This window comes from Equus quagga, chromosome 18, assembly GCF_021613505.1.
Source record: "Equus quagga isolate Etosha38 chromosome 18, UCLA_HA_Equagga_1.0, whole genome shotgun sequence".
In the NCBI taxonomy this organism is placed as follows: Eukaryota; Metazoa; Chordata; class Mammalia; order Perissodactyla; family Equidae; genus Equus; species Equus quagga.
Genome location: NC_060284.1, coordinates 20,006,238 through 20,031,810, shown reverse-complemented (window position 1 = coordinate 20,031,810; position 25,573 = coordinate 20,006,238). Strand labels below are relative to the sequence as shown.

Here is a 25,573-nt window from a genome sequence, read left to right as displayed (position 1 = left end):
CCTCTTTCTAGCTATGTTACCTTTAACAAATTAACCATTGTAATTCTCATTTTCTTTATCTATAAAATGAGGATGATAATAGTGCTTACTTCACATGATAATAGTACTTACCTCAAATATACGAATGATTTAATAAGTGTTAGCTCAAAGCAAATAAACAGAAATAACACTATTGAATATTCTCCTTAGCAAGAGGAACTTGGGAGGTTAATGTCACCATACACCTTAGTACGGGGCCAAACACATATTAGGTATTTAATATTCTTAAACCAAAGTTCAACATACTGCGGCTCACACTGCAGTTTTATCAAAGGCATTAAATATTCTCTTTCTCTCTAGCTCTCTTCTTTTTAATACCATTTTAAAACTAATATCATTTGAATGTCCCAGGTCATGCTGGTTTGGGGATACAAATGAATTCACCTTAATATCACTGCCTACACAAGTTTTAACAATCATCTCTCCCAACCCTGCCTCCCTCATTTATGGCAGGAAATCCTCAGCTGGTCTCCCAGGGGCTCAGGAGCAGTTCCACCCATGCGCTACTGCTCTGGGCTCCCAGTCAAGTTATCTTGACCTTTCACTGGCCACTAGTGTCCTATATAAGAATATGCCATCCCTGGGCAGAGCAGTTCCTTATGGGTGGCAGGGCTGCACAGAGGGTTGTGGCTGACTGGGTGAGAGGATGGCCCTTCCTCCAGTTCTGTGCTGTAGTATGTCATCAGGGCTCCAAGTAGTACTTCATGGACCCCAAATCCCCCAAGGCGGATGTGAAGACGCTTCCTCAGGTTTTGACCCTAACTTCTTTCCCCAAGGGGCTCAAAACCACTCTGTGAGGAAACAGGGAATGCAGGCACCACGCCATTCCCTCCATTCCTTTTGATAGTTTCTCAAGGCTGCCGGCACAAAATTTCCTTCCTTCTTCATTCGGAAACATATGCAACAAGAACACCAACTTATACAAACAGACAGCCAGAGATGTCACCAGTCTATCAGGTTTAAAAATGACAAGCTTCTCAGTCCCGCGTGGTCTCAGGCGGACCATGCTAGACCTGTCCTCCTTTGTTATATCCCTATCAACCAGACAGAGAATACTAATTGAAAAGGCATCTTGTCTACTCTGATTCGTTCCTTTGCTGTCTCCTTCAAAAGTGAAACAATTTATCGAGGAAAGAAGACTCACACATACCTGAGGCTGAGGCCATCCTGGCCCTGGGTCACAGCTGCCTGGCTCGCCTGGGGATCTAGTGCCTGGGCTCCTCAGCAACGTGGACCTCTGGGGATTTCTGTTGTGCTGGTACTGATGTGTGAACATCTGTAATAACAGTTAACATAATAACAATGACACAACATAGGGAAGCAACTTAATCTTATTCCTGATTTCTCAAAAAGCATCCTTAAGGTGATGTAAGAATTGTTAATGCCCCTGTTCCTTTTTCTTCAAATTCTGATAAGGCTTATGAGGACCCATGACATTAGTCCATTTAAAAACTCTTGCTCCTTCCTGTGATTGGAAGAATGATCTTGTAAAGCATAATGATCCTGTAAAGTAATAATAGTTTAAATGTAGGTAAGGTGTAACATGGTGTAAAATGACTAACAAAAAGGTAAGGGGGAATTTCTCCTCACCCTCACGTGACCCTAACAGCACATTTCTGACACTGATGTTTTCCAGGCTAGTTCTGGGTGAAATCCAGCCTCTTCCTTCTGATCCCTATTCCCACCTCAGGGAGACGTCCACCTTAGATCCCCATGTGTCCCTTTCTCCATCATGAAACCCAGACTTCACAAAGGAAGGACAACCTCACATTCAAGTGCCAATTGTGGATGTGATACAGGTTGGCGTCTGTTTCCCACTGGCATTCTAGTGGAAAGGCACTAGTCAAAGCCCCAGGTTGGAATGCCTGCTCTGCCACCCATAACGTCTGAGATGTTAACCCAGCACAACTAACTCTTGCAGCCCAGTTTCTCTATTTAAGAAATAGCCACAGCATTACCAATTTTCACAGGAGGTTTTAGAAGAACAAATGAAGGAATGAAACAAGAAATACTCTCAGCACAGTGTTTGCTCCACAGTAGGTGCTCAATTTATGTTAGTTTACTCAAAAGAGGACAAAACCTTAATCCAGAGAAAATGGCTTTTAGCTGTGGAATTTCATATTGTTTGGGAGGCATCTGGAGGGCCTGTTTTTTTTCTGCTTCCCTTAATTATATTTTATAGTTAGTTGCCAACTCTCTTCTGTCTTTTTTATCTTTGTATAAGGAAAACTATACGCTTGTCTCCATCTCCACCATAGTCTGAAATGAACCTGTGCAAGCCTGGTTGTGACAGGGGCAGCAACCACAAAAGTGCTTTCACAAAGTCCAAGGGATGTCAAAGGTAGGGACTTTTCTTACCAGTTCTGTAAAGTTCCTTTCATATGCGGAGGACAGGATTCCCTCCCCATTCCCAAAACAATAAGAAACTGGTGAACAATGACCCTCGAGTATATTTAAATTCCTCTAATAATCTTTCATATTCTCTATGTTAAAACGGTTTCCGAAACCCACATTTTCCAACTGCTGTAGTTCAGCATTTGCAGAGCAATAACTATGATTCAAAACTGTCCCTCACTTCCCCTTATCCACAAAGCACCTACAGGATGGGACCCCTCTTGATTTTATTTTCTAACTTTCAAGCTGGGCTTGGATACCCTTTTACTCATTGCTCCACAAAGATGCTTCGATAAAGGATGTGAGGAGCTCCTTCGGTGACTCAGGATGCCCCCCTCGGTCTTGTGGTGTGATGTCTGTGGTAAGGGATGCACCAGAAACTGGTGCTACGGGCCTCGCAGGGGAGAAGGCGTGCACGCAGGCGGGGCTCAGGCCGGCGCCCTTTCGCATCTGCCTTAAGAGGGGACCCCGCCCAGCGCTCCCGTTGCTAGGTCCTCTGTTTGCCGCGTTCTAAAGGAGCCCCGAGCGGGACCAAGGCAAACCAGGAGGGGGGTGCCCGGAAAAGCCAAAGGACTGTCTTCAGTCAACAGCCAGGAAAAGCTGCCGCTCCTCTGTTGATCCCTCCTGTCCCCAAGCCCTCCAGGCGCAGGGTGGGCAGAGGATTCCTCTCGTCCTTGGTTCCTCCCAACCATCGGCCGCCCTCCGCGCCCTGGGCACTCGTTCCGCGCCGCACGCCGCGCACCCCCGGCTGCAGCCCGCGAATGGTCTGGCCCGTCTGTAGCCACCGCCCCTTCGGCAGCGACAGCTGCTCCAGCTGCTCCCGGTCGTGCGCCCGAGCCCCGAGCCGTGGCGGCCGCGGGCGGTGGGTGGGCAGGGGAACTCCGGACCTCGGCGCGGGCGGCCGAGCCCGGGGACCGCCGCCCGGGGGAAAGCGGGGAGCTCGGAGCCGCAGGGGGACCGCCCGCGGCGGGGAGGCGAGGACTCGGGTGGGCTTTCCTCACCCGGTGAGTACCTGCTGCCTTGATCCTCCTCGACCCCTTTTCGCGTCCCTACGCCCCCGACGTCTCGGCCCCCAGCCGGGACGGTCAGTGCTTTGGCGACATAGTCCCCCGCGGGAACAGCAGAACCGGGAGCTGCTGGTGTTCGTGCTAATGATTCAGCACCATTCGTGCCCCGAGAGGTTTGGGCAGAATGGGGGAGGGTGAGGGGCCGAGGTCAGTTGCTGTGCTCTCACCTCCGTTTCTAGGCTCCAGATGGACGACCCGGGCGGGCGGGGTCGGGCAGGACGAACAAGGAGGCTCCCTGCTGGCTGGTTTGTAGTTCCGTGCTTTCCCCACATCCTGGTACAAACCTCCGTGAGTGTGCAGTGCAATCTTCAAAGTGTGTCAGATTAGTATCTTTTTCGCACATGCGAGTGAAGTCTACTAGGGCCCTTGTCGATATCGCTCACTCTACCTCTTGCTGCACTGGTTGCCTAATTCAGGTCATCATCCACCTAATTTTGCATCGCCTGGCGTTCCCCTGCTAATGTGTGAGAACGATGCTATATCCAAGTTGTGTATTCAGGATGGGTTTGACTGGTTCTGGCAAAGGAGGAAAAGATTTAAGGGAGGTGGGAAATAATACTCTCAGAGTCTAGGCGCTTACTTTTTAATATATTATTTCTTTAAATCATCTCAAAAACCCAGAAGCATGTGGAAAGTGAGGAGCAGGGAAGTTAAATTTACGTGCTCAAGGTCACAGAACAGGAATCTGAATATGCGTCCTCTGACACCAAGCCCACGGACCTTCCACTGTGTTGAGTAGTGTGTCCAGTGTCCACATATATCTGGGTCTATTAGATATTGAACATAGAATGAACTTTTCTAGGAGTAATCTCAAACAGCAGCAACAACCTGTAAACTTCCTGTGTATGGAATTATTGTCATTGTAGAATAAAAGTAAAAGCATCCTTTGAATCATGAAAAAAACAAACCCTATTTTCTTAGAAAGCATATGCCAAAAAATATCTGGACAATTCTGCATAGGAGAGCTAGCTCATAACAAAAGATGGTTTTCTTTGTCTCTTGCTTGGTCATTTGCTTTGCTTTCATTTATGATTTATGTATTTTATCTTAAGATAGGCAGCTCTGGTTGATGTCTCAGGAGGCAGGTTGCTATAGTACAAATGCTCATTATCTCTGAGTACTGGAATAGTATTTGATGACAGACGGGAACATAGTCATCTTAGTCCATCATTTCCAAAGTATTGAACCATTTGCATTGGAGAATTCTTTCCGAAGTTAATGGAGATAGTGATAGACTAAAGTCCATTGTCTAAATAAGGCCGTAAAATGGAGACCCAAATTTACATCTGATGTTCAGACAAGACTATAAGAGAAGTAGGGTCTTGGGATGAGTCTTAAGTTTGATTCCTAGGAGGTCATTTATTTTTGTTCTTTTTTTTTTATTATTGTTCTTTTTGTTCTTTCTATGGCTGTACACTGTATCCCACACCTTGGTGAGGCATCTTGCAGTTCAATCTGTTTAAGTATGAATTTATAAGCAAAAATACAATAACAGTGCTGTTAAAAAAAAAAAGAGCATGTCCTAGTGATGTAAGGTCAGCAGGAACATTTTAAAACAGAGGCAACACATTTTATTTAGATATCATCACTGAGAGTATGAATGTAATACCAACCTGGCTTTAGAACTACATTTTCTCTTTCTCTCTCTCTGTGTACGTATGTATTTGTCAAATGACTGCTGTCCCCAGATCATCTAAATTCTTGATTTCAAGGAACTTAAAGTCAAGCTGGGGAGATATTTACTTACACATGAGTAATTAACAAAGTAACTAGAATTGGCTTAATACCAGAAAAAGGTATAGATTTAAGTGCTATATCAGCACCTTAAGAAGAAGGATAAATAGTAGAGGCTGGGACATCAGAGGATCAGGAAAGTCTTCATGGATGGAAGTGAATTAAGTCACTGTCTGAGCGATGGAAACATTTCACCAGGCAAAGAGAAAGCCAGACAGAGAGGTTCAGCTGAGAAGTGCTCGTATGGTGTTTGGATACATGGTGACAAATTATGAAGAACTTTGATGATCAGGCAGTGAAAGCTGTTTCTTACATGGTAATCATAGGGAGCTAGTGCAGGTTTCAAGCAGGCCAGGTTTCTCTTTGGCTCGTTTTGCTCACATTGTCCATATTCCTTGCTCCAAGTGCCCTTCCAGAAAATAGTATATTTCCTGGATACTGATATTAAAAGGATTGGTTGTCAACTAAACCCACAAAAAGTTTTCTATGCAAGTAAAATTTTTCCTTTTCCAAGGTAGTTTGCCTTTTTAAAGCTTTCTGCCTCCATTAGAATTATGAATAATTTGGAAACTGTGAGAATATAAAAAGGAAAAAAAACCGTAATCTTACTAACTAAAGACAACCATTGTTAATATATTTTGATGTGTTTCCTTCCTCTCTTTTTTCTGTGCATAGTTTCAGTCATGCTATGTATTTGACATTTTATATATTTTTACTTTAAATTTTATAACATTAATTTTCACTTAATTACACTTAGTGAACATTTAAAATGCCTACATAATTTTTCCATTAGGTAGATGTACCATAATTTCCTAATCATTCCTCATTGTTGCTCTATTATTGATAATAATAAATAACACTGTGATGAACATCTTTATTCATAAGCTCTTCTCTATATTTTAGAAATTAGTTCCTTAGGATAGAGTCCAGAAATAAAATTTCTAGGTTAAAAGGTATGAGTTCTTAGTTTGACTTTTTTTAAATTGAGTTATAATTGACATATAAATTGTATCAGTTTCAGGTGTACAACATAATTATTCGATATTTGTATATAAAGTAAAGTGATCACTGCAATAAGTCTAGTTAACATCATCACCACACATAGGCACACATTTTTTTCTTCTTGTGGTGCTTAGTTTGACTATTTTATGCAAGGTTTGAAACTCTACTGGACTCTGTATGTTCTCTTTTGGAACATTTACATATTAAGTACAGGGTATTTGGATATTAATAATTAATAACACTCAGTCCTATCCATGGCTCCTTAGATTACAGTCTCTCAGGCAACCTCTTCTTTTGATTAGAAAGACTAGTTAAATCATGAGGACTGGGAGAAAGGCAGGCAACTTGAGGCCACTGAGGAGAGAAGATGTAAATAAAGTTGGAGAACAGGTTTGATAGGAGTGAGCAAGTTTATAGTCGGAGAAGGAATGTATGTGATAGACTGCTTTCTGGCCCTGGTGTTGTATTTGTGGATCGCAACTCCCCCTGCCCCGGGCAACCACCCCCCAACCCCCATACCATATCTCTCTCTTTACACATCAGCTTCTTCCATCTGCCTTTAACTGATTCTCAGGTCTCCAGCGTCAGTATTCTGGCAGTGCACTCTTGCCCTCTAATTTGGAGAATCTGCATAGGTGAAGGCAGGAATTCCAGACCTCCTTCCAGTTCTCAGCAGAAACCCTGGTTATAAGGTACAGGAGTGTGTGGTGGACATTGACGACCCCTGCATCCTCCCCTGTGCACATCACCAGAGATGACTTTTGAGAACAGTGGGCACTGGGAGACACATAACGTTCCCAACATCACCTCCTGGCAGTCAGATGCTCCCCTACCCTCATTCCCAGTATACGTTCCCCGGAGGAAATTCCCCTCATGGAGGAGAGAAACTGTACCTCAGTTTCCCCCACCAGTTGTAGAGACACATGGCACTAGCTCCTTGGACAGGTGGCTGGGTCCCTGATTTGCCCTCCCAGGCTCTCACTTGAATTTCCTCCAGGGGAGCCATTAGAGCTGGGAGGCCATTAAGCTGTCTCTGAGGACCAGTGGAAGGGGAGTCAGGGGCTATGAACGTGCCTGAGGGCATGAGTAGGGAGCAGAGAGGCAGTTCTTGCAGTATGCTGTCAGTCTTGGCAGACCTGGAAGGAAACAGTGAAAACCGGAGCATCACATTCAAACCAAAAAGAGGCGCCCGTGTCCAGGACCTGACGGGACTGCTGGTGGAAGCTGGTTGTTCAGAGCCTTTTGGGGAGAATTTATCCTTTGCTTCTTTGAGACCTATTATTTAAAACAGTTTGCTTAAGTTCTTAGAGGGTGGTGAATCTATTTCCATTCCTCTCAGGCATCATCTGTCAGAGTTGCGCTGAGCTTAGCCAACGGTTTCCCTAGGGTTACGTTAAAGTTAAAAACTGAAATTTAAAAAGGCTTGCCGATTTATTCTCCGCTATCCTTATTTCCGTTAGTTCCCATTTGACATTTGTCTGCTAACACACTCCTGCCCATTGTACACATAGTAGTTGACAAAGCCAAGGTGTTGGAATTGCTTAGGCTCTGGGGAAGTGAGTGATAAGTAAATTTTCGTCTTTTTTCTTTCACTTTCTACTTGCAAGCGTCTGGTTGGGCTATGGTTCTTTTGGTGGTTTAAAGTTAGGTGGTCAAGTGATCACTGGGTCTCCTCTGGGGCTGACCCAAAGGTCTCTAAGAATTCCTGTCTTTTGAAATTGATATTCTTGGTCCACTGGGTGTGCTGAACCATCCCCTTTGTTTGATTTTTCTAATGGTTTGTGGCATCCGAGCTTCCGAACTTCTGTGTTATTTTTGTTCCTCTGCTTAGCTGTGTGAAATGGAACATTATGTTTGACAAAGGGTTATTTTGAACATCTCTCCCTCTTTTACCCACTACTTTGCAAAGTCTGAACTGGTGCCACGTTACTTCAACAAGATGACAGTAGCTTGTTTTTATAAAAATTCTCCTTCCTCCTCCATTAGTGCATTTGCACGGAAGTTGATCTTTTTAAGTAAATGGAGCATTGGCAGACTCGGAAGATGGATCGGCAGTGATACAGGCAGCAGCTTCAACATTATTTCAAGGCTCTTTGTTGGATTAGAATTTTAAGGCTGCTTAGGTATACCTCTTATTTAAGGTAGTACGATCTTTCTTTTGTAGGAGGAGCAAGCCTACTTAAAATTTATTTGTGTAAAATCTGCTTTAATTGATACGGTCCCAATATTAGGACCATTATGACTGACTTGGTGATGTGAATGGTCAGACATGTGGCATATGGGTAGGAAGAGTTAGCAGCTGTGGATTTAATTTGAATCATTGCATTTGATGGGAAATTTTTCATGTGTAATTTTGTCATCGTCATTATTTACAATCTATCTTTTCAAGCTACTTAATAAATAAAAGCTCTAAGCACGTGTGGCATTCCTAGTGATTGCTACAAAATCAGGACAACAATTTTAGCACACATCTCAGTTTCTATTTAGACCCAGTCAGTCTGCAGTTCACCCAACAAACATGTGTAGCTACTCTGTGGAGAGGAAAGATAGAAATTGAACACTTTCTGTGATTAGCTTAATTGACATGAAACCAGATGGGAGCATTTTCATTTAGCTTTAGATTTGATCACATCCAAGACGATAATATTTAGTTAGTTACTTAGCGTCTCTCAATCTAGAATCCTAAAGGCTGGCAGATCTTATTTATTCCATTTTTAACAATGTGAAAAATAAAGCTAAAGAGAGAGAGAAAACAACCAGGCAAAATTTGCATGTGGAATCATAGCAGGATTAGAAATTGGTCTACAGCTGCCCCTTTTAGATACTAATTTTGATGCTAGATGCTACCTGGTATTTAATGTTATATGTAAACAAGAGGACACCTTTATTCATTTATTGGATAGTTTTTATGGTTTTACTTCTTTTAGGGCATTTGAGGAAAAAGTTAACGTGTCAAACTCATTGACTACTTTTTCCTACTCTCTGCCATCTGCTTTTAGTCCACGTCAGCTTCCCCCTTGGTCAGCACACATACATTTCAACCCATTATTTTTGGAAAATCAAAACAAGTTGTTTCTGGAACTAGCTGCCAATATTAAAGGAGAGTTTGAAAGGGAGGGATTGGTGCTTCTTAAAATCAAGTGGACTGTATATGTGTATAATATGATATATGTGTGGAAAAGCTTTTTCACTTGTCAAAAATCAGTGCCAAATGAGCATCTTTTGGCAGAAAGAAAAGTTTACTGCTACATATGTTAGGGGGTTGTCATTTTGGAATAAGAGGCATTTTCTCTTTTAAAAATTTATCTTGGGTTTATATTATGTGTTGAAAACTATTTTCATCCTTGACTAAGGAATTAAAAGTTAAATATGTTCATTAGTTATAGTGTACCATATTTACTTCCATAATGTACTTGAGAGTGTATCTGTGAATTTTGCTTTTAAAATTCGTAAGGAACCAGAATAATAAATACAGGATGCAGAATGATAAGTAAATATAAATGTAGCTTCTACTGGGAACAAAATTAAGCAACCACATTCAGCAGTATCTATGAATATAGAGATTTAGATTGCCAAGTAAAATTAGCTAATTCTAGTCCGGGAGTTCTTCTCTCCTTGAGATAACTGTACATATTTTGGTATTATGAAAGTAATTGTCATATTTTCTGGAAGGAAAAAGTAGTAACTTTTTCTTTCAAAGTAGTCTAAAAATATTGTGATTTATGTAATTATTTGGGTGATTTCTGACATTTTCTAGGCATTCCACAAATGCATCTTTTTCTTCTAGTTAATATTTTATAGCATTTTTTATACAGTTTTTTTACTTTGACAAAAAAACACATAACATAAAATTTACCAAGTTAACCATTTTTAAGTGTACAGTTCAGTAGTCTTAAATATATTCATGTTGTTGTGAAGCACGTCTCCAGAACTTTCTCACTTTGCAAATCTGAAATGCTATACTTGTTACACAGCTTCCCTTTCCCCCAGGCCCGTGTGACTACCCTTCTACTTTCTGTTTCTATGAATTTTGCTGCTTTAGAGACCTCATATAAATGAAATCAGACAGTATTTGTCTATTTGTGACTAACTTATTTCACTTAATATAATATCCTAAAGGATAGAATATGTAGAATCTGACAGGATTTCCTTCTCTTTTAAAGCTGACTAATATTCTATTGGATGTATATGCCATATTTTATCTGTTCACCCATCGTACGTTTGGGTTGCTTCCACCTCTTCACTGTCGTGAGTAGTGCTGTTATGAACACAAGTTTGCAAATATCCCTCTGAGACCCTGGTTTCAATTCTGGGATATATACCCAGAAGTGGGATAGCTGGATCATATGGTAGTTCTGTTTTTAATTTTTTGGGGAGTCTCTATATTGTTTTCCATAGTGGTTGTACTGTTTTACAATCCCACTAACAGTGTGCAAGGGTTCTGTTTTCTCCATGCCCTCGCCAACACTTTTTTTTTTGATAGTAGCCATCCTCATGGGTGTATATCATCTTTGGGATGTCTATTCAAGTCCTTTGCCCATTTTTTAATGTAGTTATTTGATTTTTTGTTGTTGAATTGTTGGAGTATCAGATTTGTGATTTTCTCCCATTCCATGGGTTGCCTTTTCACTCTATTGATTGTATGCTTTGATGTAAAAAAAAAAAAAATTAAGTTTGATGTAGTCCCATTTGTCTATTTTTGCTTTTGTTGCCTGTGTAACATTGACTATTTTAGCAGTTTAAAAATATATTGATAGAATTATTTCAAATTATTGTTTATTAATTCTTTTTCTCCTTATCCTTTAAAGTCCACAAGATTATTTTTGAGACTATGTAATTGTGATGCCTGGTATAATTATTTTACAAATTAAACTCAATTTTGATTGACTCTTTCTTTTTTGGAACAGCCACTTTTTAATCTGTCCATTGTGGAATTTTGTTGCTGTAATTTAACGATATGTTAATAGGAATTGTGTTAAACCTATACAGCAGTTTAGGGAGAATTAACCAAAGCGAGGAGAAAAGGGAAGCCAGAGGCACGGGCGCTGCATCTCACACTTGGCGTTGGTTTAACCAAGTTGTTCCACGTGCTCGTTTTCCTCTTTCTCTACTAATATTCTCATTTCACAAAAGATGCTTTTTCCTCCACTTTGACTCATGATTTGTACTTCTCTCTCCTAGAATAAATATGGTAAACAGACCAATAGAACTCCACAATGTCCTCTTCGCCAAATGAAATCCCTCGAAATTATCCCCACCCTGACTTTAAAAAATACAATAGGTAGACATATAACTATATTTTGTTATAAATTATGATAAAGAAAATAATATTAATTCAGTGATGACTTGTGCAAGGATGAAGTACTTTAGAATGTTTTAAAGGATTGACTCAAAGATAGTACAAGAAATATTTGAATTACTGTCCTTTGATTTTGATTATTGCAAATGGCTTTTTGTATTTTTCCCTACTACTTTATTGAGGTATAATTTATATATGGTAAAATGTACAACTTGGTGAGTTTTTACAAGATTTTGGTAAATAGTGTTTGAAGATAATGTAGTTTGAAATGCTATGAACATCCAAGACAAGATGAAAAAATATCCGAGATATCAGCGAGGAAAAAGATAAGATGAAATGAGCTAGGGGAGATGTTAGCTCACAAACTCCATGTTCTGAAATCCTGTGTGTTTATTAGAGCTGGGCACACGTTTAATTCCAAGTTTTCTAACTTCCAGGCAAAGAGGGAAACACAAAAAGTTTGATGATTCATTGAAAAACTCTTCCATGAGAAAAACAAACGAGGAACAAAGTTGTTCTTATATAGAATCCAGAGTGAAATTTTTTTTTTTCGAGGAAGATTAGCCCTGAGCTAACATCTGTTGCCAATCCTCCTCTTTTTGCCGAGGAAGACTGGCCCTGAGCTAACATCCGTGCCCATCTTCCTCTACTTTATATGTGGGACACCCGCCACAACATGGCTTGACAAGCGGTGCCATGTCCACACCCAGGATCCAAATTGGCGAACCCTGGGCCGCTGAAGCTGAACGTGTGCACTTAACTGCTGCGCCACGGCCGGCCCCTGCTGTGGCTTCTTTTGAAGTGGATTCAGTATCATGTAATGCAAAATGTCCTCAACATCCTTAAGATTTTTAAGGGCTATGCATTTGAGATTCTACTCCCTGAAAATTACCCCTTATTATTTGTTTTCAGTCAAATAACAATCCCTTGATTTGAGAGTCTGCTGGGCTGAGTGATAGGAGGGGGACCTCAGTAGAAGGCCACAGCAGCTCTGCACTAAAGCAGGCTAGACGAATGACTGCACAGGTTTTAAAACTTCTTCCAAAATCAATTCTGAGTTTGTTCCAACACACAGAAAAGTTGGTGAGGGAAGTTCCAAACTTGTGACGGGGAACATGGCCCCAGATGCCTATTTCAGCCAGCACAGTCTTACATAAAACAAAATAAGCGGAGCTCCCACTTCCGCCTCTCTTACAGAGAAGGGTAATTTTTTCTTCACACCAAAGTACTTTTTCTGGAGTGCTTTTTAAACCATCAATAAAGTCTCTATTGAGGGAAAGTGGGAACAAATTGTTGGGGTTTGGTAAATTCTCGCTTATTAAAAGTTGAATCAGGCCCTGGACTTTTTTAAACAGAGGAGTAAAATTAGTTTGTAGTAATTGCACGAGCATTCCAGCAGCTTGGTTTGTGTAAAGGCAGCTGTCAGAACAACATAAGCTGTGTTCGATTTTTAAAAATCTTTTGAGTCGTTGTTAGAGTAGAATTGTCTTTTGTTAGTAATCCCTCGAGAATGTCCCTTAAGCAAGCCCAACAATCTGTGTACACTTTTCACATCATTAAATGCTTTCATGGGCTACCCGTGGAGGCCTAGGTCGGATGCGCTCTGTCTGCAGGTGCTGTAGCCCAAGAATGCTCTCCTTCCCTCTTCCCAGGGCTCACGAGTGAAGAAGGGCCCAGATTTTCCAGTCCAAACTAATTTAGTGGGAAGGTCATGATCTTAGGTTCGGAGTTGATTATGTACTTTTAATATGTCTTGAACTAATGAATGAATGAGAGTCAAGGTTATATTCTAGCCTCTGTCACTGCTTTGAAATTATATGCAACTAATTTGATAAGAACGTAGCCAGTGTCTTTCATATCAGAAATTTCCATTTTCATCACTATCAGGTTAGAATTTCTGAGTTTAAATAAATACTCATTTACTTATAATATATATTTTATAATATATAATAATACAATATAATCATGTCAATTATTAATATATTATTAGTTATTAATGATTACTTATTAATATACAGTATTCTATGTTATAATAACATAATAATAATTCTCATTTACTTCTCCTTCTCCAAATAGCAAAATACCTCTTGCTTTATTGGAACACCTTTTGGTATAATTTTGATTTAAACTGACCCTTAGAAAATGAGTTGTAGGGCCTGGCCCAATGGTGTAGTTGTTAAGTTTGCACTCTCTGCTTTGGCAGCCTGGGGTTCACCGGTTCAGATCCTGGGCATGGACCTACACACTGCTCATCAAGTCATGGTGTGGTGGCATCCCACATACAAAATAGAGGAAAGATTAGCACAAATGTTAGCTCAGCAACAATCTTCCTCAAGCAGAAAGAGGAAGATTGGCAACAGATGTTAGGTGAGGGCCAATCTTCCTCACCAAAAAAAAAAAAAAAGAAGAAGAAGCCGAAAAAAGAAAAGAAAAAAAGTTATAAAATGAATTACAAAGATCAGTTATAAAGATATTGAAAAATTTAAGTATTAGATTTATGCCATCTATTTATTAGTCTTGCTTTCATGGTTGAGATTTATAGTTTCTTACAGGAAAACTAGATGAATGTTTGATTTTTGGTAAAGAACGTTTCTTCTTTATAATATGTAAAATCTCCAGTATGCTATTCTAGAGGGTGATCAAGAGGAGTAATCTTTCTTTTTTTTTTTTTCCCATGGCTATAATTTATCTGCCTCATTTGAGTTTTGCTTAGGCTTCTGGTTTAGGGTCCTTTGTTAGGTCATGTCCTCTAATTTATGGGTTCTTGTCTGTGAGTAACCGCTAAATGGACTGGGAAGCTGAGAAAGAAAAGCCTCTCTGGTTCGTACAGTTCCCTGGGCACATTTGTAACTCAATCTCCCTTTCTGACTGGTGTCTGCATCATTTTTATCCTAATGGTTTACTTAAGCAGCTGCCTCAGATTCTGTAATAGATGAAGGGTTATTATTTTAACTCTGTGATGTTTAGTTGTATATTTGGTAGGTGAGATGTTATGTAAAACCTAATGGACTAAAATGAGGAAAACAGAAAATTCATTGTTTTGTTATAGGCTACCTGGAGGGAATTATATTCAAAGTACAAACTAAATGTTTATTGTAGTATAGGTGAAATAGTCACGCAACTCTTGGTAATGAAATTCAATGAATGAGGACAATATTGCTAACTCTAAAAGCACGCCTTAATTGTCCAATCTTGGGACCACAGTATGGTTTGCAAATTGTTACTTGTACCCTCCCCCTCCCCTTTTTTCTGGCCCCAGAGAACCGCATTGAAATTGAAATTCAAATGTAGCCAGCTCTGAGTTTTTTCTCCTTCCAGTCCTTCTGTCTGCACTCCAAGAGGAAATACTTGGCTTATGACCATTTCTTTACCGTCTTTGGGCATCATCAGAACTGTGGATGCTGCAGGCTGTTTCTCCCTGAGATGAATCAGCTATGCTGTCTGCCAGTCAGCTCCAGACATGGCTAGCTGTTGACTCTCGTCGTTGGGCCCGTAGTGTTAAGTGAAGCTGCATAAAGTAGATCATAAAGTCATTTAATTTGGGCCAAAAATTTGAAACAAAAAAGTGACGTGTGAACGTGTGATTTACTTTTTCATGTTTTAAGATCGCATAAGTTTGTAACTAGAATCGTTGAAGGTTAACTTTGCAGAAAGACTGGCAGACCTTTTCACATGGATTCCTGAAGTAGATTTTTATGGGGCATGTGCTTTGGCATTCTTCCAATTTTAATTCTCATTTCTATCCTATTATAATTTTGTTACCTTCTTCTGATGCTAAATCTATTTTAGTTCTATTTTATTTAAGTTTATCTGTTGTTTCCATACTAACTGGCACTTACTAGGTACAGTGAATGATATCTGTTAAATGTCTTAATTCTTCAGATCACCGTGATAATATTGGACTTCTGACTGGTCAGGGATATAAGGTGTTAAAACCATATATTTGTATGTATACATATACATATGTGTATATAATATATGTTTTTAAAAGACTTTTTAAAAGTAATCAAGTAGTCCCAATATTTCAATAAAGTTAAGAAATGGGAAAGATATGATAAAATGCCTTTATTTAGAGGAACACAGACGTTAAAAAGAGTAAGATGGAGTTAAGAAGTTAAGATCAAGAGAGAATAAGTGGTTGTTTCCTTTTGATTGGTGTTTTAGTAAAAAATGTTTTTCCCATTATCATTCATAAAATGGAAACAGACCACAATTTACTCAGTGTATTTCATTTGGTAAGTATTCAATAAATCTGTTTAATTAAAAGCAAGTATGGAAACCAGAATTGGAAAAGTCAATTTAATATTAAAATAGGTAAGAGAATAGGCTGGTATAAACAATGTAGGCTAATCCATTAGAGCTGCTTTTAAAGTTTGTCTTCTTTCTTATTTGATATAATCTTTGGTAGAGAATGTTTGATATATATCTTATTTGATATAATCTGGACTAGGTGGGGAAGCCAGATAGTAAAATAACTAGTGGTAATTTGTGGTTATTCAGAAACATGGAAGATGCCATTCATTCTTAATTTATGTTTTATATCACCAAAATTTTGTGAGTAAAATAATGGAGAGCTGCTGTACCTAATTAAAAAAAATTAAGCTCCACTGTGTATCAGGCTCTGTGTTTTGTTTGTATCGCTCAGGATGAGACACACTGCCTTTTCCAATAAAGACCTTTAAAGTAAATACTTTAAAAATATGATACAGTGTGGTAGGTGGTAGATGTTGTAACAGTGGTGATGCACTAAAGGATGGTAAATTCTGCCTAGGAGATAGAAGGAAGGGAGGGGACAGCTAGGTTGTGCTTGAATGCTGGGTAGAGAAGGAAGACATCCCAGGATTAGAGAAAACACGAGGAGGTGTATGCAAATTAGAAAATGAACAGCATTCTCAGGATTGTGTTTTTATCTCATGCTTTTATCTCTAGTTAGAATATCTTTCAGACATGTTAGGTGGTAACTCGTGGTAAGAAATACGATTTAGTCCTTGCCATAGTACACACACACACACACACACACCACACCGCACGCAGAAACAAAAGTTTTGAGACTCAGTACCTATAGTTAATAGTTTTCCTACTACATGCAATGCATTCAGCAGTTATATTTTCATCTGTTCTATTCTATTATTTCATTTAAAGTAACATTAGAAAATGCTTATAAAGTCTCACTAAATTGATTTTGTGACCCTCTATGGGTCATGGTCTGTCTTTAAAGACAAAACAAAAACAAATAAACAAAAACCTGTACTAGAGCTAGAATTCATAGGGAGGCCCTTTCAAACCCCAAATGCAGATTTGCAAAGGAACTATTTTGGCTCTTTCTCATCAGGGTTTCACGATTTTAAGAAACAGAGTGATGGCTTTAGCATATTTGCAGTTCAGAAGGCAACATGGTCTATAGTGCCAAGGTTCTGAGAGTTGAACGGAACTGTCCACGTCTTTGACAAGTGCTGAATCTCTCTGAGCCTCAGTTTTCTCATCTGTAAAATGTAATGAATAAAACAACCTATGAGGACTAAATGAAATAACCCGTTTAAACAGTAGTTCTCTAATTTGGCTGTACATTTGAATCACACGGGGAGCTTTAACACATTTCTATGCAGGCTGCATCGCAGACCAATTAAATTGGAATGGTTGGGGCTGGGACCCAGGCATCAGTGTTTTGTTTTTCTTTTTTGAAACTTTATATTTCTTGAATAGCAACTCCATATCCACCTCCCTCTGGACCTTGGCAACCACCATTCTCCTCTGTGTTTCTACTTGTTTGACTATTTTAAATACCTCATAAAAGTGGTATCATGAGATATTTGTCCTTTTATGATGCTTATTTCACTTAACATTATGTTCTCAAGATCCATCCATATGGTCACATATAGCAGGTTTTCCTTCTTTTTTATAGCTGAATAATATTCCATTGTATGTATACACCAGGTTTTCTTTATTCATTCATCCACTGATGGACATTTAGGTGTTTCCACATCTTGGCTATTGTAATTAATGCTGCAATGAACACGGGAGTCCAAATATATCTTTGTAACCTGATTTCAGTTATTGTCTATAAATACCCAGAATTTGGATTTCTGGATCATATGGTAGTTCTATTTTTAATTTTTTGAGGAACCTCCTTACAGTTTTTCACAGTGGCTGCACCATTTTATGATCCCACCAACAGTGTGCAAGCGTTTCGATTTATCCTCATTCTCACCAACATTTACGTTTTGTTTTTTTGATAATAGCCATTCTAATGGGTGTGAGGTGATATTTCATTGTGGTTTTGATTTGCCTTTCTCTGATAATTAGTAAGGTTGACCTTCTTTTCATGTACCTGTTGGCCGTTTGCATGTCTTCTTTGGAGAAATGTCTATTCAAGTCCTTTGCCCATTTTTAAAAATTGGTTTACTTTTTTTTTGCTATTGAGTTGATAGAGTTCCTTCTATATTTTGGATGTTAACCCCTTATCAGATATATGGCTTGCAAATATTTTCTCCTATTCTGTAGGTGGTCTTTTCATTCTTCTGATTATTTCATTTGCTTTGCAGAAGTTTTTTAGCTTGATGTAGTTCCATTTGTCTGTCTTTGCTTTTGTTGCCTATGCTTTTGGTGTCATATCCAAGAAATCATTGCCAAGACCATTATCATGAAGCATTTCCCCTTGGTTTTCTTCTAGGAGTTTTACAGTTTCAGGTCTTACATTTAAGTCTTTAATCCATTTTGAGTTTGATTTTTTTGTGTATGGTGTAAGGTAACTGTCCAATTTCATTCCTTTGCATGTGGGTATCCATTTCCCCATCACCATTTGTTGAAGAGATTATCCTTTCCCCATTGTTTATTCTTGAGATCCTTGTCAAAGATCGGTTGACTGTATTTACATGAATTTATTTTCTGGGTTCTCTATTGTTCCATTGGTCTACATGTCTGTCTTTATATCAGTATCATACTGTTTTAATTACTATAACTTTGTAATATATTTTGAAATCAGTAAGTGTAATACCTTCAGTTTTGTTCTTCTTTCGAAAATTGTTTTGGCTTTTTGGGGTCCTTTGTAATTCCATATGAATTTTAGGATTGTTTTTTCTATTTCTGTAAAAAATGCCATTGGGATTTTGATAGGCGTTGCATTGAATATATAAATCATTTTGGGTAGTATGGGCATTTTAACAATATTATCTTCTAATCCATGAACATTGGATATCTTTTCATTTATTTGTATCTTCTTTAATTTCTTTCATCAGTGTTTTGTAGTTTTCAGTGTACAAGTCTTTCACATCCTTAGTTAGGTTTATTCTTAAGAGGCATCAGTAGTTTTTAAAGCTCATCTGGTGCAGTCTATGTTGCAACTCCTGATCGTAAAGCCTATAATGAAATGTGTAGAACGTGGTAGGCATTTGATACTTGTCTAGTTCCCTTGATTAATAATATCTACAATCATGTACAGCTAACTCTTTTGTGGTGCTTACTATATTTTAGGCACTGTGCTAAACACTTTTTGTATCATGTAGAAAACACTATCTTTTCGTTACTCTGTCAAATAATAGAATAGCATATGGCTGAGATAAAAAGGGAGAACACTGCTTACTAGGGAGGAAAATGGCTACTTTTATCATCGAGAGCTCAGTTACCCAGATAATTATTTCATTGAATTATGGAATTGGCTTTCACTGAGCAGCCTCCAGAATATAGATTGAATACTTGACAAAATATTTTAGATTAAAGTTTCAACCTTACTCAGTCACTTACATAGCAGGTATAAGAGATCAATTTGACACACATAAATACCTCAAACATATAACAATCCTAATTTTAGCAGAACTATATTGATACTACATAGTAGATTGTGTGGTATATATTTTCAATACAAAAAAAATACAAAAATGTGAGCATCAGTACACAAAGTACAAAAGTAGGAAAAAGTGATCATTAACCTACAAATGCTTCTACCATATTATGATATTATCATTCACTTGGCACTAAAATCTTTTAGGCTTAATGTCATGATGACAGGAACAGTTTTTATGTGTTTATTCTATTGTATTAAGTGGATATATTTAGTAGTCTGCTGGTGTGCGTTTTGCTATTGTTTATTTTGATTTTGGTCTTAGCTTGTTTGTGTATTATCATTTTCAAAATGATTTTTCTATAATAACTGCTTTAAAAAGAACATCTAAATGACTTATTTATTGTAAATGTATAATTTACTAGTTTTCTTTGTATTTAAATAAAAATCTACTCATTCTTGTTATAATCTTTAGTTTGCCTTCCTAGTTTTCAATAAGAACTTCTGTAATGGTGACTGAGAAAGCATTCTTTTTTTCGTGGATGTATGTGTTTCTTACACCGAGTACACATTCAAATAATAAAGTGGACATTTTCCCCATGTCCAGGAAATGGATTTGTAAATTGCTGCATCAACTTTGCTTAGATGAAATGCTTGCATATCCTACTTTTTCCTTTGTGCATTTTCTTTCAACCTATTCAATTATTAAAACATTTGTAGGACATCTATACTTTTAAATGAATTAATAGATGTAAAGCTCTTAGACTAGTACCTGGTACTTAGTAAGCATTTAATACATGTTAGTCGTTGTCTACTGCCAGTTATTTACAACACTGCATAATGCAAAAGTATATTATAGTAGAATCAGGTAGCTTTTTTTTTTTTTACAAAAGAAATGAAAGAATTTTATTGTGACTGAGAATATAAGTTGGTATTTCTGCTTGTCAGTGCACCTAGAAATGAAATGCTTGATTTACCAACGGGGGCATCATATATTCAAAGTTGAAATTAGGTATTTAAAATTGAAGTGTCTGATTTCAGGAGGGGAAATTTGCTTTTTGAGGTTTTATAGATAATTTAGTTTAAAAGCTTTGCTATTAAAGACATTCAGAAAATTGAAGACTTGTAAGCCTAAAGAAGTGCTTGATCTTTTACTTTATTAGCTTTTGTGGACACAAGATTAAATTCACTCAATAGCAATAGAACAGTTTTGAGGGGAAGTGTTAGTAGAGAATGGAGGAACATTTTCTGAAAGTAGGTTTGAATGAAGGATTCTTTGTTTCCAGAGCATTCCAGTATGATAAAACCCCCCTAGGAATAATCCACGTGGATTGGATTCTAGAATTTGTGAGAAGTATCTAAACCATTGAGTTGAATCTTATGGAGGCTGACATGCGTGGTCACTGTGATTATCTGCCATGTGGTCTCATTCTGCTGTCGTCATTCTCACATTATCTTCTTTGACATTGTGGAACTGTATGAGTGTCTTGTGATTAAAAATTGAAGTCTAGAAGGTGTCACACAGATAGGTTTTAAGACAGCATTGTCAGAGGCTGGTGATTTACTTAGGAGTAATGACTAAGCATGTTTTGTAGAGGCTAATGAAATCAGACTTTCCTGTATGACTGAAAAAACTGGCTTGATTTTGCTAGGAAGGACAATCTGACTCTCAGCCCCTCTCTCCCATCTTCTTCCTTTTACTTTCTTCCCTTACTCTGTTTCGTCCTTCTTCCTTCCATTTCCTTATGAAAAATTAACTGCATCCTTTTGAAAAACTTTCCCATATAAATGTAGCATGATACCCATTTCTTTTCCATTTTACATCCCCTGTTATTAAAGGGCGTGAGGTGTGTTAAAATGATGCTAATGAAAAGCAAGCCACAGTGTCGTCGGTCATTAGCGTACAGTTGTGTGCTTAAGGTGCTGGGCTGTGTCTTCCCATCAACCTCTCTGATTTCTGAAAAGAAGATAGTGCTCGTAGAGTTCACCGTGGAGGTCAGTCATGGTGGGAGAGATTTGGTGAATCTGAATGTGGATAGCAGTAGAGGGATAAATTTGGGGCCTTGGCTGCAGGGAGGCAGAGCGGTCAAGTTTTTAAAAAAAGCGGTGAAGTTGGGGCTGGCCCCGTGGCCGAGTGGTTAAGTTCGCGCGCTCCGCTGCAGGCGGCCCAGTGTTTCGTTAGTTCGAATCCTGGACGCGGACATGGCACTGCTCATCAGACCACGCTGAGGCAGCGTCCCACATGCCACAACTAGAAGAACCCACAATGAAGAATACACAACTATGTACTGGGGGGCTTTGGGGAGAAAAAGGAAAAAATAAAATCTTTAAAAAAAAAAAAAAAAAACGGTGAAGTTGGTGTCGGACTTGGGTTCTAGCCTTAGCTGGTACCTAGCATGGCCTTAGGCAAGTCAACTAACTTCTGAAATCTCAGCTTCATCTGTCAATTGAAAAAGCAATTCATTTGGCCTTATTGTGTTGTGAAGGGCAAAGGGATTGAGCATGTGAATGTCGAGTGAAACTGTTCCTGCACGTAAGTGGTGGGACTCCAGTCTTACAGTTTATGGCAACGTCATTTATTCATCTGTAAAATGGGGATGATAATGATACCTGGCTCATAGGGATTTTGTAAGTATTTTATGAAATAATCTACATAAAGCATTTGACATAGTGCTCAGCAGACAGCAAATATTCATTCACTCACTCATGCAGCAAATATCTATTGAGTGCCTGCCATGTCCCAGGTGCTTTTCTAGGTGCTTGGTGTATACCTGTGAACAGAACCAAACATAGACCCTGTTCTTTGCAAGTTTATAGCCCAGTGAAAGAGAGAGAATTAATTAAAAATAAATGTATAATTACCATGATAAGTGCTGTGAAGGAAAGCTACCCAGTGCTGTGAGAATAATGTCAGGGAAGGTGGGCTCTAACTAGGCGAAGGCCAGAGATGGATGGGGGTGGATTCCGGTCAGGAAGAATAGCTTCTATAAAGTATATGTAGTGGGAAAATGCAGTGGATGGTTACGAGACAGAAAGTGACAGGGAAGGTGGCTCAGAATCAGGCTGGAAAGACAGGCAGGCTCATAGGCACTTGTGTCTGTTCAGGGTTCCATCAAGGAAGCAGAACCATGAAGAGTGATATGCAATATGGTATTTATGATAGGGATTAGAAGAAGTCTACAGACGGCTTGTGTCTCTGCATCTGGTGGTAGGTCAGCAGGGCTGGCAATCAGAAAGAACAACTGGACATGAACTAGAACCCACTAGGACAAGCTGGAACCCACAAGAACGAAGCGGAGCCTATATCTGACTCTTGCCCCCTCCAGTCTGGCAATGTGGGTGACCCCCGGGAAGAACTGGCATTCTTTGCCCTGGAGCTGCACATGTGCTAGGATTCGGAGAGGCTGAAGAAGGTCTGGCGGGAGCTGGAGGAGCTGCAGGCTCAGATGCTGCCCTTTGCCAACAAGGGGAGCAAGCAGATCAGTGTCAAACACGTGCAGCCTACAACAGTGCTGGTACCCTATACTGACCTTGAGAGCATAATGCCTGTTGCGTTACTTCTGCCTTCAAAGTTACATTCAGAATTCTCTTGTGGCTAACTCTAACCTGAAATCATGCAGGAAGGCATTTCTAGGAAATATCGTTAGCTTACCTAAATTGACTAGTACCACAGGTGTTTTTTGGAAAGGTCTTTTTTGACCATGAGTGGACTTTTGGATTTCATCAGGTGAGCATTGAAAAGCTACCAAAAGGATTAAAGCCAGCTAGGGTGGTAGGGGGAAGAGAAATGGGAGACTAACATGGCAAGATGTATGATCACATTTGCTTTTTGGAATCTGTATTCTAGAAAATCGGTTGCAGGGGACTAAGAGTGGCTATGAGTAGATCTGTTAGGAACCTAGTGCAGTGTCTAAGTGAAGCTTGATGGTGGCTGGGACTAGACGTGGAGATGAAGGGTGGGTATTCAGAGGATATACAGAGCAGGACTTGCGGATGGAATTGCTAAGGGTTGAAGGAGGGGAAGATGCCAAGATTATGAGTTTAGTTTTGGATATTTTGAGTTTGCAGTGGTATTGAGAGTATCCAGATGGAAATGTTCAGTAAGCAGTATGATATTAATGTTTGTCATTGCTTTAGTAGTAGAAATGTCAGAGGTAGTTGTTAATATTATTATAGTTGACTTACTTTCTGGGAGCCTGAAACCATTTCTACTTTATTTAGGAGCACTCAGTGCACTGCTCCTTCCCTGGCATAGAATAGGACTAATTTTTATGTTCCTCCCTTGCACTTTCAATATATGTTAGCATAATCAAACACTTTTTACCTTTTTCCTAGGGCTAACGTCTCTACTTCTGTTAATTCTATCTCCTTCTAGTTCTTAGAGGACCCTCGTTCAGAAGTCGGTAAACTTTTCAGTGTGAGGTCAAATGATTTCTATTGTAACTCCTCAACCTTGCCTTTTTAGGGCAAAAGGAGCCTGAGACAATCCATAAACAATGGAGGAGTGTCTGTGTTCACTTAATCTTTCTTTACAAAACAGCCAGGCAGTGGGCTGGATTTGGCCTGTGTGATGTGTTTAGACCCTTGTGCCTGGTCCGTTAGGTGTTTCATTTCTCTTTTACTTTTAATTATTTCCATCCACTGGCTCTAAAAACATATTCAAGTTTTTTTCTGTCATATCCCATCTCCCCCAGCCAAAACCCCACCAGTTTTCCTTTAGACCTTCTTTCCTCATTACTTCTTGAAGGTGATCTCTTCCTGCTTCTATCTAGTAAATCCTTAGTAATCTGACTTTTCCTGTTGCTGTCTCAAAAATAATCGTGACCTCCACTTTTCTAAGTAAGACGACTACTTCTCCATCTCCTTCCTTTTGAAGCTTTCCTTCCGTAGTGCTCATAGGTTGCCTATCCTACACCTTTTTGGAGACTGTTCTCCCTTTGACTTCTGTGACCCTGGAGTCTCCTCATTCTCCTCCTATCTCTGATGCTCATATAGCAGTACCTCTTAAAAATTGAGGTAACACACACGAACATGTATGACATATATAGTGTAAACCGCACAAATCTTAAGGGTACGGCTTGATGGATTTTTAAGTTTGCATACACTTGCCTTAGCATCACTCAGGTCAAGATAAAGGACATTTCCAGCATCCTGGAAAGTTCCCTCATGACTGTTCTCAATCAATTATCCCTGATCCTACCAAAAAGTAGCCTTTATTCTGACTTCTGTCACTTTAGATTTAGTTTTTCCTGTTCTTAAATCTCACATAAATGAAATCATACAGGATAACTGGATATTCTCTTTTTTGCCCAGTTTTCTTCACTCATGATAGGCTGTGATAGTAATCCATGTTGTGGTAGCTGTAGTTCATTCTTTTTGTTTTTGTTGTGTAGTTTCCCATTGTATGAATATACTACAATTTATTTATTCATCTTACTTTTAGTTGATATTTGGGTTGTTTCTGTTTTGGGGCTATTATTACTAAAGCTCCTATGAGCATTCTCCTATAGGTGTTTTGGCAAATGTATACCCTTACTGGGATTGTTGAAGTTTTAAGATAGAAAATACCGCTAAGTTTGAAATATCTGAAGGAAAAGCTTTGTAAATATGGATCTGAAGTTTTATGGAGAGTTGGGGACTAGAGATAGATGGTCTAAATCCCTTCTTCCCATCACTCCTCTTCCTTTGTTCTCCTCTGACCTTTTATTTTTAGGATGTCTAGGGACGTTGATGGGCTTTTACAGGGAAGGGGGACTGGAGTGGGAGTCTATTAGTAGAGATAACAGAGGCATCAAAGCCTTAACAGTGAGGACTTGAGCAACAACTGTGTATCAAGAACTAGAAGGAAAGTCTGAATGGGCTGTAAGTTTTCAAGGATGGGGTACAGAACTAAGAGTCTAGCAAACTCTTCAAGTGTAGTGGAGTTGACAGAATGAAAGGTTTCAGCAGTGTGGCTTTGCGGGGTATCCTGGGGATATGAACCACATATGACTGTTCTCTATCAACTCTATCAAAATCACTTAAAAAACATCTAAGTAAATATAGAAAACCTGATATGCAAATACAACAAATAAACAGTATAAGCAGCTATAGTATACTTGTGCAATAGCAAATCTCCTAGCACCACTCACCCGAAACAGATTGTGTTCCTAAATCCTCCACATAGAAACTGGATTCCAGGCCTTGTGAAGAATCAGTGCTGATATTTTAACTTGCTTTTATATGATAGCTGGGCCATGGTAGGTGGTCTCTTGGTTGAAG

General features: G+C 39.1%; 1 protein-coding gene across 4 annotated transcripts in view; it reads left to right on the top strand.

Moving 5' to 3' along the window:
* The first annotated feature begins 3,258 nt into the window (after window positions 1-3,258).
* TTLL7 (tubulin tyrosine ligase like 7) overlaps window positions 3,259-25,573 on the top strand; it is a 132,952-nt gene continuing 110,637 nt past the window's right edge. For 3 of the 4 annotated variants that reach the window (XM_046645386.1, XM_046645388.1, XM_046645385.1), the window contains exon 1: window positions 3,259-3,437. The gene's annotated coding sequence lies outside the window, so the exon portion shown is untranslated. The remainder of the gene's footprint in view (window positions 3,438-25,573) is intronic. The other variant, XM_046645387.1, reaches the window with a different exon arrangement.